Source organism: Macrotis lagotis, chromosome 1 (assembly GCF_037893015.1).
Source record: "Macrotis lagotis isolate mMagLag1 chromosome 1, bilby.v1.9.chrom.fasta, whole genome shotgun sequence".
Taxonomy (NCBI): Eukaryota; Metazoa; Chordata; class Mammalia; order Peramelemorphia; family Peramelidae; genus Macrotis; species Macrotis lagotis.
In genome coordinates, this window is record NC_133658.1 from 767583157 (window position 1) to 767596262 (window position 13106).

Consider the following 13106-nt stretch of genomic DNA (forward strand, 5'->3'; position numbering starts at 1 on the left):
GAAATGAATTGGAGTTTAGGTGATTGTCTAGACTACATTTCTCAGGACTAGCATTGCTACCTGAAGTCCAAGAAGAATATGCAACAGGGCTAACAGGGAAAGCTTCAGCAACCTAAAGATGAATCAGGTAGAGTAAAAAAACCAAGAGAGAGAGATGTGGTCCTTAAATCAATGGAATTTAAATCCAATGGAATCTATGAGCAAGCAGAGTAGAATATGTTTTTAAGTTTCTCAAGATGCAGTAGGTCAAAAACTTTTGAAATGTACCTATAAAAATCTGATTCACAGCAGAAAAAAAGTATATGGAAGCAGACCTTAGGATGCAGTTTAAAGTGGCAAATTCCCTTTATTCTCTGGATGGTGGTGGTGACAGGTGACTTTGGGATAAGCAGTACATCCTTCAAAGCTTCATCAGTAATCCAAGGGAGGACTCCCCTTCAGGAAATCTCAGAGAGAGGTGCTCTCAAGTCTGGATAAGCTACTTGGGCAAGAAGTAGAATTCCTGAGAAAGACTGTTTTTTACTTCCTATAGAGTTGATGGGTACAGAGTCCATATCAAAAGATTAGAGGCTTAGGTGGTCCAGAAAGCCATGAAGAGTATGTTATCAATCATGATTTCACTGGATATAATTGAAAATTGAAAGGCCCTAGGTTCTAGTGCCTCTACTAGGATTCACTTTCCACATCTGTAAAACAAGAAGGTCAGAGTGAACTATCTCTAAGATCTCACCCATCCTTTGATTGTCTAGTCAGAATTGAGAGATGAAGCATTTAGGTTCCTAGACAGTGAGTTCTATTGTGCTTGGGATGAATCTCTTACCCATTAAGGAATTCAGAAATCAATGAATACTCTTGTCACACTATTTATAAAGCCAAATGCTTACTAGTTCTGAAATTCCCATCTGTGAACTGGGAAATATGAAGAGATTTAATATTTGAGAAGTCATTTCATTCATTCTTCTTACAAAATATTTGGATAAGAAAATTCTATAATGCCATGTAACCAAATCACCAGCAAAGTTCTGAGTACTAATATATAGACTCTTGGGTACTTGTTTGAAGATGAAATTCTCCTAGTTATTTTATTTCTTTTAAAGACAATTGATTTCATAAGGGGAGATACCTAGTGCTAGGTTCTTGGTCCTTGAGAAAGTCACATTCAAAAATATAGACCTGAAGAGAAGGCAACTCATTGTAAAGTAAGAATATTCCAGAAAAGTTGGCAAAGCATTTGTAGTTCCTTTATCTAGATCTGTTTTTGTATAGCTTGTATATGTAAATAGAGAATTTATTATTCTTTTTGTAATGTATTGGTACTGCTCAATTTTAAATTCAATACCACACTATAATTTTGGCAATGCTCACTGTTCCAAATATTGCCCAGATGTAAAATCTGATTTTCTTCCCAAGGGAAGGTTACCAAGGAAAAGGTGATATGTAAAATGAAGAATTGAAAAGTCTTGTTGAAACCTCAAAGTAATCATAGCTCTAGTTTCAAAAGCATAGACTACCTACCCATAAAAATACCTAAGGAAAATATACTTATATACATGTATACATTACATATATAGTGTTTTAAGATGTCTAATGCTCCTTGAAATAACTCTTTAATATATAATAATCACTAAAGGAAGAATGAATTAAATTATATTTCCCAAATTGAAGTGGGCATTCTTCTAGACCTAAGAAGTATACCCATTCTCATTATTATTATAGAATGTGAAATTTAAAATTAATTGGAATTAGAAAGTCTTTTAAAATCAATTCTGTGTATTTAAGAAAATAGTTTTGTTTTTTAAAAAAATATTTTTCACTAGTACTGATATAAATTAGATATCTCTGTAGTTCTGTACAGCTCTAGAATACAACCTTTCAAACTCCTAGGTTAGACCAAATGAATGCCTTTGAGCAGGAAATCATATAATCTCAGTGTCAGAAGGTATTGCAGAGAACATATAGCCCTACCTCTACTTGTTCAAAAATGCCTTTAACAAGTTGAATCCAGCTTTTGTTTGAAGGCCTGTAATGAAGAAGGAAATGGCAAACCACTCCAGTATCTTTGCCAACAAAATACCAAATTGGGTCACAAAGAATTGGACAGAACTGAAACAACTCAACCACAGAAACAATGAAGAAGAACACGTTATTTCCAGAGGTATTCCATTTCACCTTTGGATAAGTGTAATTATTAGGAAATGTTTCCTTGTATCTTGTATGTACATAGTTTTTTTTCCCTACCATATTGTCTCAGCCATTAAAATATGAGATCCTTGAGGAAAGAGATTGTTTTTTGCCTTTCTTTGTATTTCAAGTACTTTTATGCAGGGCCTGGCACATATTAAGCACTTAAAAAATGTTTGTTGATTTGATTTACATGAAGCCTCAATGTGAATTTTGTTTTTTTTTCTTTAAATCTATCTAATGAAAATCCTTTTTGGGGTAGTGGGGCAGGGTGCATATAAAACAAGGACTATCTACTTCTGTTTAGTCTAACAGAGAGTCAATAGAGGATCTGAATTAAAATCTTCACTCTATGCACACTGTAGGAAACCCTTTTTATCTATGACAATGGGTAATTTAATGTCCCAACCTTGGATATTGAATCTTTAAGCCAGAAGAGATATAGAATGGGGGTTAGGAGGAAGGAGGAAGAGACAACTATCATAACAAACCTTATCAATTGATTTTCACTCTTCCTTTCCCTGCCCCTCTTTCCAATTTTGAACCTCTAATTAACTATCTTAACTCTTGAATACCTCAGCTCTTTTTCTTATTACTACTTCTTCTTTACTGAATTCTCAGCCCTGGATTCTACCATCCCAATCCTCTTCTCCTACTCATTAGCCTCTAATTGGAGATGAAAATTCACTTTAAATTCAGTTAGACCCTCAATGAATTCTTACAATCCTTATATTCTTCCTTAATTGATTGCTGTCTCACCTTCCATTGAAGTTATCCTAAATCTTCTCTTCCTTCCTTAAGAATCCCATACCTCAACCTTCCCTACTCCTTGTCTCTCAGCTGAGCTGTAGTTTTAAGAATGTAGACACGTAAAAATTCCTCTGAACTTGGATGTTTTGGGGCAGGGTAATAGTTGCCTTCCCTTCCCTGATTGACCCAATAATTTGCACTGTCTCACATCAATTGTTGGTCATAATATGAGATGAAGTATATAAAAAGCAAGGTAAATGTGAGTAATTATTACTTTGTCTTTGCAAAGAATGTTGGATTGGGAGTTCTGCCATACTTGACTTTGGACAAGTTGCTTATCCTTTGTATCTCAGTTTCCTTAGATGTATTATGAATGAATTGGACTAAATGAACTATATTGTCCCTTCCAGCTCTAAATCTATGGTTCTTTTTACTTTAGGGTGGGAGTATGAGAGCAGGGGTTCATTATATTTTGATGCACGTGTTTAGATCTATTTCAATCATTTTGGAAAAAAGTTCAGTTCAAGTTTGAATTGATTGATGAAGTGTTGATTGGGAAGATACTTTGGTTCAGTAAAAGGAAAAAAAAAGATGACAGAATGGTTAAGTAGGGTTAAGTTCAAAGTTCAACCAACTGGAATTCTAAATTTGGAGGGGTTTTTGTATTATGAATCATTTTGGTTTGCCTCTCTGCATTTGTGTCTACATAAGTGCCCCACTTCGCAGAGTTAAGGCACTTCCCATGAAGTTGGGCAAAGTGATAGGATTTAAGTGAATTTAAGAAGCAATGATAGTGATCTCATGATAGACTTTCTCTCTTTCTCAGTGCCAGGATAAAGAATGATTGTTCAAAATAGGATAGATCCTTTCTTTTTATGGATAGGTTCAAAATTGTGAAGATTCAGCTAATAAAAACAGGAGAGGCATAATGTTCATGCAAAGGGATAAATAATTCTTTATTCATGTAGTCTTTTTGGAACGGTTTATTGTTAAGTGTTTAAAAAGTGAGGGGGGAACCCTTAAACTTCTCCAGGGATTCCCTCCCTCTCATGCTTCCTCCCCCACTCCCCATCTTGTTTAGCTGTTTCGCAAGGACTTCAGTTGTGAAATCATAAGACTGAGAAAGTGGGGGGAGTATGTTATGGGTGGATTGTTAGTGACCAAATTTTCTTAAGTCTGTAAACAAACCAAAATCATTAAGAAAAAGGAGTGGCCAAATCTCAAAATGAGGCGAGCAAGGGAAGAAAAGTCGTCCTCAATATTAGGAGAGGGAGGCTAGGAAACATGGCTGTTTCATTTTTAAGAATCTGGGGGTTGTTTTTTTTTTTGTTTGTTTGTTTTGGGGAGTGCTTTCCATTTAAGCTCAAGAAATCCTCCTGCACCTGTTCCTAAACGAGGACAGAACACCACCCTGGGGAGCTCACAAGCATTTTCACGTACTCGGCTAAGAAGGGGTGTTCTCTGGAAATACAAATCGAGAAACAGGGAGGAAAGAAGGGGGCTATGAAACGTTTTTAAAAAAACAGCACCTTTACACACGGACACACAAGGAGCTAAACAGAGCTTGGAAGGAGTCATTCCTTTTCACCTGTAGCATTAACACGTCCAGTTCAGTTTTATGTTAAAAGCAAGGTGACTGAACCTCAATGTGATGGGCTTTTTCTTTTATGTAGCCTAGGGTTGAATGAATTACTGGCAGGAAACTTCAGCCCATGAATTCAATCAAAAATCCTTTCATTTGTCAGAGCTGCTTCCTGTCCGTCCTTTTAAGCATCTGCTTCTCTAGTTCAGGACCCCGACCAAAAAAAAAAATGTTCTTTGTTAAAATAATAAGCAATCACCAATACTTTCCTTGGGAAAAAAAGTGCACAGTTTCTCAATTAAACACACTTTCCCCCTGTAGAGTTTATTTAATATATCTTTAATAGCTTCCTTGTACCCTTCTTCTTCTTTCCGCTTTGAAATTCTGGAAAATCTCAAGCTGACAAAAGAAGACATTTTTAAAACGCTAACCTTCGCAGGCAGAAGCGGCTTCCAGCCTCGGGGCCAATCAGAAGGCAGCAGAGGGAGAGAATGGGAGGCCGAGGGAGGCTCGCTGTCCTTAAAAGGCCGTTACTTCCTGCGAGGGAGGGGGGCTGCTCTGGGCAAACAGGACGGTGGGGGGGAGGGGAGGGGAGGGGAGGGAGAGGGAGGGGAGGGGAGAGGGGGCGCCGAGAGAGTGCCAGGGACTGAGGCAGGCGGGGTCTCAAGTTAAAGCTCGGGGTGGATGCGGGAGTATCCCACAGCAGCTGTTGGCTCAACCGGAGCAAGCACCATCACCTGATGGAACCACCAGCTTTTTCTCATCAGCCCCCAGGCCGGGTCCTGGTGTTGACTACAGCTCAACAAATAGGAAGACCCAGATGTTTGGACTGTGAGAAGAAGGGAAAAAAGCCCCAAGTAGCTTTTAAATGATCGCAAAGCATGCAGCAGGGAGGCATCCTCCTCCCCGCCTGCTGTCCATGCTGAGGAAGGGGCAAAACTCCGAGTCATTTATTCCTCGGCTTAAAAATCGTTTCGTCCTCTCCCAGAGGAAGCTGAAAGAAAAATGAGCCCCCATCTGATGGTTTTAACCCTTTCCATCTATTCTAATAATAACCTTTGTCTTCCTCCTGAGACACCGAAGGTACACAGAGTAGGAAAAAGACCTGTGCTCCAGGAACAAGTCCCCAGGATCTATTTACCTTTTACAGGGCACAAATGGTTGTACTTTAACACGATTTGACAGAAGTGATTGTGCTGTGGTGGAGCATTAAATGTTTCCACATCTAAGTCTACCTAACTACTGATGGTTGTTTTGTTTTGTTTCGTTTGCTTTTGTTCGTTTGTTTGTTTTTTGAGGTTGGATGGATGGACCAGGTTGATCTCATTTGGAAATGATCATGGATTCCCAATATATTGGAACCTTCTGTCAAAATTTCTGTTTTTAAAAAAGATTATTCCTTGTTCAACATTTTTTAGTTTGGGTTGGATGGAATTAATTCTACTTTCCAGAGCTTAGCATATTGTAGTCACTTAATAAATCTTAGTTGATTGATTGCTGTCCACATAATACAAAAAGAATAAAATGCAAAATAGCAACTTGTTAAAAGTGTCAGGTTTGTTTCTGACAATTCCAATATAGCAATAACAACAGATATTAATACATTCCTTTCTAGTGTGCAAAGCACTTATCTGAGTCTCAAAGCAACCCCCTAGGAGAAGGGTTAGTGTTGTGATCTTATCCCCTGTTTACAAATGAGAATAAAGGACTTGTCTAGGATTAATCAGCTAGTAAATTCTCAACCGAAGTCATTTTTGACTCTACCAACACTCTGTCCAAGCTGCCTCCCAAATGAAGGTACATTAATGTAATATAAATATAAATTTATTTCCCACACCCCATGTTTCATTTGAGATAAGTACAGGGAAGGCAAGGCAGCATAATGGAAAGGAAAATAGATATAAGAATCAGCAAAGTCTGAAGACAAGGACTTAAGTCTTTACCACCTACTCTGTGTGACCCTGAGCAAGTCACTTCTCTATAACTCTGATTCTTTTTAGTTTTTGTAAAACAGATAGAATTGAATTAGGATATCTAATATTTTGTTTAGCTTTTGTGTCCTGAGCTTCTACAAAAGTAGTTAATGAATTAGTAAAGAAATATTTTGTCTTTCAAATATTAAAATGTATTTTAATGATATCCTGTGAAAGCAAGATCATTTTGTTCTTTCATTTCTGTTACACATATATGCGTATACACACACACACACACACACACACAAAGTGAGAGAGAGACAGAGAGAGAGAGAACTAACTGTGGAAGCATTTGAAAACAACACATTTCCAAACAAAGCTTTATCAGTTATTTTAATTGTCCAACTTTAATCCTTTTTTAAAAAAGTTCATTAGTGAAACTAAAATTCCACTCAAGTCAATATATTTCATGTGAGTGAATCAAGTCATATAAAAGTTTTCTTGAATTTTCATCTGTTTTTACTTCTCTCATGAATTTTCACACTTGAACCTCACTATTCAACTTTAATACCTACTCCCATTATTAGATTGTACTTTAGGAGCCATCTAGTCATTTTGCATATCAGGAAAGGGAGGTCTAGAGAAGTAACAACTTGGCCAAAATATGTGTCACAGGTAGTTAATTACAGAAAAGCACTTTGTCAAAAAGACTACTCAGCTCTTAATAGTTGTGGAACCCTTGGCAAGTTATTTAATCTTTAACTGACATTGGCAATTCCCTCTTACTTAGGGAGGCAGCATAGTATAGTAGAGAGGGTACTGAACTTGGAAGCAGGATAGACCTCGGTTCAAATCTTACTGTAGACACCTACTCTGTGGGATCCTGGCTAAACCACTTAACTCAGTGAGGGGCTGTGACTTGATGACACTGTAAATCCCTACTAGCTTTAATTCTATGATTTATCTTTCAGAACACAGATTTCCATCTCTTAAATTTGCATGAGTAGAGGGAATTCCACACTTTGATATGTGTTTAAGGCAGCAGATCAAATCCCTATTTATATCCACTTTTGATTTTTGCTGAAGCTAGAGATTCACAACTTACCAAACTCTGATTTCGTCTGCAAATAAAACCCAGTGTAAGCTTGGTTAGGGGTCGGTTTAAGAATATTCAAGGTCATGTCTTTTGACCTATTGACCTGAAAGACCATTGAAAGGACAGTTAGAGAATGCTCATGTTGGTGAGTTTTAATATAGTGACAAAGACATCTCCCCTTCCCCCTTATTGCTGGTGTCTGAAAGGGCATTTTTACTTGTAATGTAGGTGTAGGCTAAGTGAGAAAAACATGTAGGAACAGGTTGCTGAAACATTTTCAATGCCAGAGCAAAGCTGAAATACTAATATGATTTATTGAGCATTGATATCACTTAGCAACTCAATACTATAACTGGAGCAGGTTTTGAAGAGTCTCTCTCTCTCTCTCTCTCTCTCTCTCTCTCTCTCCCCCTCCCTCCCTCCCTCCCTCTCCTTCTCCTCCCCTTTGCCTTCTTTCTTCCTTCCTCTCCCTCTCCTCCAGCCTCCATTTCCTCCTCCTTCTCCTCCTCCTCTTCCTCCTCCTCCTCCCTCCTCAGGTATTTAATTAAATCCTCACTGTGGGCCAGGCACTTTCAAAGGACTGGGGATAAAAAAAAAAAGAAAGGCAAAACAATCTCCTGCCTTCAAGGAGTTCATATTCTAAGGAAGAAACATGCAAATGACTGTGGTACATCTAAGATATACAGTGCAAATGGGAGATAACCACAGAGGGAAAGCATAGCAATATGATAGGTGAGATTTGGACTGAGTCTTGAAGGAAGCCTGGAGGCAAAGATGAGGAGGGAGGATGTTCCAAGCATAAGGGAGAGTCAATGAAAAGGCTCCTGCTTGAGGCAGAGCAAAGAGACTAGTGACACCATCACCAGATCACAGAATATGTGGAGGGATGTAAGGCAGAAAGGTAGGAGGGGGCCAGGTCTGGAATGGCTTTAACCAAAAGTTTGAGGATTTTGAACAAAATGATAAAACAGGCTCTAGGGAACCACTTGTTGTAAAGGCACCATCTTTGGAGAAGTGCCTTGCTAATTAAAATTGGAGGAGTCATCTCAGAGTCCGATCCCTTTCTTAGACCAGCAATTCTCCCAGACTCCTTACTCTGTTCCAGTTGCTAATTTTAAGTGAAACAAGGACGTGATTCATACCCAGTTGCTCCTCTTTTCATGTATAGCATGATCAAAAGAATAATTACACAGAGTGGAATTCTGCAAAGACAAAAATTGAGTGTGATCCTCCTTACATAAGGGACTCAGTGTGTGCCTGCAAACCTTCTGACTTGTTCTGTTGACAGGCAGCTTCAGGTTACAGGCAGGGAATAGAGCTCCTTCATTAATATCTTTCCAGAGTCCAACAATTACGCAGTCTACCCAACCAACCCATTCAGTCTTTTTAAGTATGCATATATATCAGTTTCAGACTCCCCCAGGGCGCTCTCCGGAGTTTCATTTGTGTGTCAAATTCCATTTAAGGATACTTATTATAATACTCAATAAACTGGTTTTTATGCCCATGAATAGAAGAGACAAGGACCCTTACTCTTGTGCTGAAGAAACCTAGAAAAAGAGTGTGAAGAATTTGCTGGGAGCAGAATTCTAGGACAGGAGCTGCAGTTTGCACAGTAAAATGTCACTCCCCTGTCATCTTCTACCACTACCATATCACTCTCCCCTCCTCTTCTCTTTCCCAGAACGCATATCAAGGGCTTAGATCAGAAAGTGAGAAGATTATATTTCCTAAGAGGAAAGTTTAGCAAAGCCTTCCATTCGTACTGGAGTGGCAGAATGGAGTGTGTTTTCTGTTATTGGCAATGGGCCACCCTGGATGATGATGAAAGCCTGCACTTCCTCTCCTGTTTAAACTGTGAGTGATGGGCACATCTCAAACAGCAAGGTATTTACTTTGTCTGCTCAGCCTACCTTCAATTTTTCAAAACCTTCTGAGCAGTAGATTTCTAATCTTCTAAAACAGATCAGCCACATTTCAGACTTGAAAATCATGAACTAGGTCATGGTAACTGTTTTAATAGGCACCTTGGGTCATTTAAATTAATTCATTAATTAATTCACCATAAGCATGGTTTTTAAGCTTCCTCTTGTGTGCCTCTAAATCTGCTAACTGACCATCCTTCTAGGATGAATTGTAATGGTCCCTGCCCACCCCCACCCAGGGATCAGTACTATGACTGGCAACTCCTGACAGTTTGGAGAGTGAGTGACAGATTTGGGCTCGTATTTTAAGAAAACTTTCCTAAAAATTAGAGCTCCTAAAGGGGGAATGGATTGCTTCAGAAGGCAGTGGGTTTTCCCTCATGGGAGAGGACCTGGATGACCACTTTTTAACAATGTTGGAAAAGGAGAAAGAGTTTTCATCAAGATTAAAGTCAAAGAGGTTGAACACTTGTGCTGTGATGATGATATGATTTTGTGATGCTATGATTTTGAATTTGGATTAAGGATTTGGGACTTAAAAAAATTTTATACAAATAAAAAGTATTAATATAATTCCTATCACAAGCATTCCCCAAAACTCTGGACTAGGACTAGGCAAGGTAGGTACAATGTACTAAAGAACAAATGAAGTATACTTTAAAAATATTACTTATTACAGAAGCATATATTTTTAATGCCAGAAAATTCCATTTTCCATGGAATTTATTTTGAAGTCAAATTATATGAGTTTCAGTAAAGGCTCCAAACCTCTAATATATGGGAACACACCAGGGACATGACTTTCAAATTTGGCTGGAGAATCCAAATGCAGATTCTAACTCTAGCATTCTCCAACTTAATAACATTCTGCACATAATCTAGCCTTAGAAAAAGGTACACATTGTTCCCCCAAACCAGTCACCATTAATTCTTTTCTGCCCCTGCTCCTTTCTGCCATGTTCTCCATCAAATCACCTCTCTCACTTCCTTTAAAATCCCCTAAATCCCCTGACCTAACCCCACCCATTCTGACTTATTCTGAATTTCTTTCGGTCTATGATATAATTAAATGCTATAACCACTGTATCTTCTTTATGTTATATTGTAATTGTTATCTAACTACATCTTGAACATAGAGAGCTAGCTTTTCTGTTCATATTTTCACATCTGCAAGGGTAAGGACCATATCTTCCACCTATTTCTATGATTCCCACCCTTTGTTATAGACAATGTCTTCTACATAGCAGACATTCAACAAACGAATAAAAGAGAACAAAGTTAAAGACAGTTTTTGCCTCATGGGTAAGGATTAGCCAAAATAATACCCTTGCCACAGGTCCAGTGGCTCTCCCTTTTGTTCCTGAGGAAAGTCTAGGGAAAGCTAGCTTTGTCTTATTTTAATCTGCCTTTGATTTATACAACACTACAAGAAAATCAATGCTAAGACAACTACAGAAAGCCATAGGAGATAGAGTGATCTAATGTGACATAACAAAGAAATTCAGACTTTAAATGGATTTTATAATCTAAATTCCCCCTTTTGAATTCTGACAGAAAAGAATCACAAGGAAATCCATTTAAATCTTATATAAAGAAAGAATTATTATAGCCAAGTTGTAATGTTTGTCATTTGCTAAGAACAGAAAGAATAATATTACAAAATATTGCTTGGGAACAACCAGGGCTGCCATTCATGTTTGAGTGAACTAGTGTTCTCTCTTTTTAATGGTCAGAAATTTTGCTGGTCCTGGACTGGAAGACATCAGTGACCCACATTTGCCTACAATTTTCAAAGGTTCTCTGATAATATTCCATCTTTTTGAGAGACAAGACTGGAGGTGTAACCCCCATTTTTTATCTATTCAAGAAGCCAAGGCTACATAACTCATTTGAGATGACAGTAGATATTCAAGTCCTCACAGGAATTTATAACACAATTTCAAGCTGTCCATGTTGTTTTTCCACCTAGTCTCACTGCTCAGCACCTAGCATATAATACCTCCTCTCCCAGATAGTCAACCCTGCAATTAACTGCTCCATAACTCTCTGGACTTTATGAACAGAAATGGACCCCATGTATATTCTGTTTAATTTCCCATGATGTCACTGACAGCACATTCATAAAAGGGATGATATATAATAAGTACAAGAAATACTTTTTGGTGGTCGCCATTCTAAACCAGATGATCTCCTACTTAGCTGAGTTTCTCCTTCACAAGCTGTCCTCAACCTCTTTCTAGATTTATCATATATTATTCCCCTTTGTGTGGTTTCCAGTTTAGACAAACTAGAGCCTTTTATATTCATTACATACAATACCAAATCTCTGAAATCCAACTCTTTATACTGGCTGCCTCCATGCAGCCTTTCCTTCTCTTAGAATCCGTAGTTGACTTAAAAGCTCAACTGAAGCATCACATGAGGCCATTCCTGATTTTTCTCAGGTGCTACTTTGAATTTATTTTGATTTATGTTTATATATGTATTGGCTACCCTCCTGGCAGAATGTAAGCATTCTGATGGCAGGGAATATTTTCATTTTTGTTTTACCTTCAGCACCTAATACAGTAACTGGAACTTTGTAGAGACTTAATAAATGCTTGCTGATTGAATGACTGGTTTCATATTCTCTTTTTTGCACCTTGGTACCAGTTGTTTCTTTTGTCTGGAATGCACACCCTCCTCATCTTTGGCTTGTACATTCCCTAACTTCCTTCAAAACCCATCTCAGGTATCACTTCCTTTGGGAAGTCTTTTCTAATCCTCCCAGTTATTATCATTCTCTCCTTGAAACAACTTTGTATGGATTTGCTTATTTGCCTAGTTGCTTCCTTGTGGGCATGCTTTATTCTCCCCAGTGGAACATAAAGATTATAAGAACTGGGACTGCTTTATTTGTATCTTTAGATCCTCTATACCTAACATGTTGATTTGCACATAGTAAGCATTTAATAAATGTTAGCTTAATTGAATCAGTATTTGCTAACTTGCTGAAGTCAATAAATGAGAAAGAAAAATTCCAATTTGCATATGGCACTGCAGAAGGAACAGTGACAGATGCTATATGCCCAATTAAGATGATTGTAGAAAACATAAGGAAAATCCATTTGTGTTTGACTAGTAGCAGCCAGAAATAATCACATCTTTCCCCAACCCACCAAAAGAAACCCAAATGAGCATGTGATTTTACTATTGAACATAAAATTCCACCATTTCTATGCAAGGAGAAATAGTGCTTTCCTGAAAGATACAAAATTAAGTGACACACAACATACATAAAAATTCTCATTCTCTCTCTCTCTCTCTCTCTCTGTAGTAGCACAAAATATCCTTTGTTACCGGACGTGAGAACAACACACTGGCTTCTAAAAAAAGCTATAGGAAGGAAGTGGAAGAACCTCAGAGGCGAGTAGGAGTGTGAAAGGAATGCTGTAGCAATTTTTTAAAGCCGTGTGTATTTGCCATAGTGCTTAGCAATGTGCAACAGGAATCTGAATAGTTGAGATTCTAGACTTTCTGATAATATTTTTATTATGAGTAGAAACAAATCTGCTTAGAAATTCTAAGAAAATAGGTTAGGTTTCTGGTACTAATGATCCAGAATTAAAAATCCTAAATAAGCTACTGAATTTGATTTCATAAGATTCAAAAAACTACCA

At 37.8% G+C, this 13106-nt stretch overlaps 1 protein-coding gene across 1 annotated transcript in view; it reads right to left on the reverse strand.

The window, feature by feature from the left end:
• The window catches only part of MAML2 (mastermind like transcriptional coactivator 2), a 423011-nt gene that overhangs the window by 300018 nt on the left and 109887 nt on the right, over positions 1–13106 (reverse strand). The gene's annotated exons all lie outside the window — the stretch shown is intronic.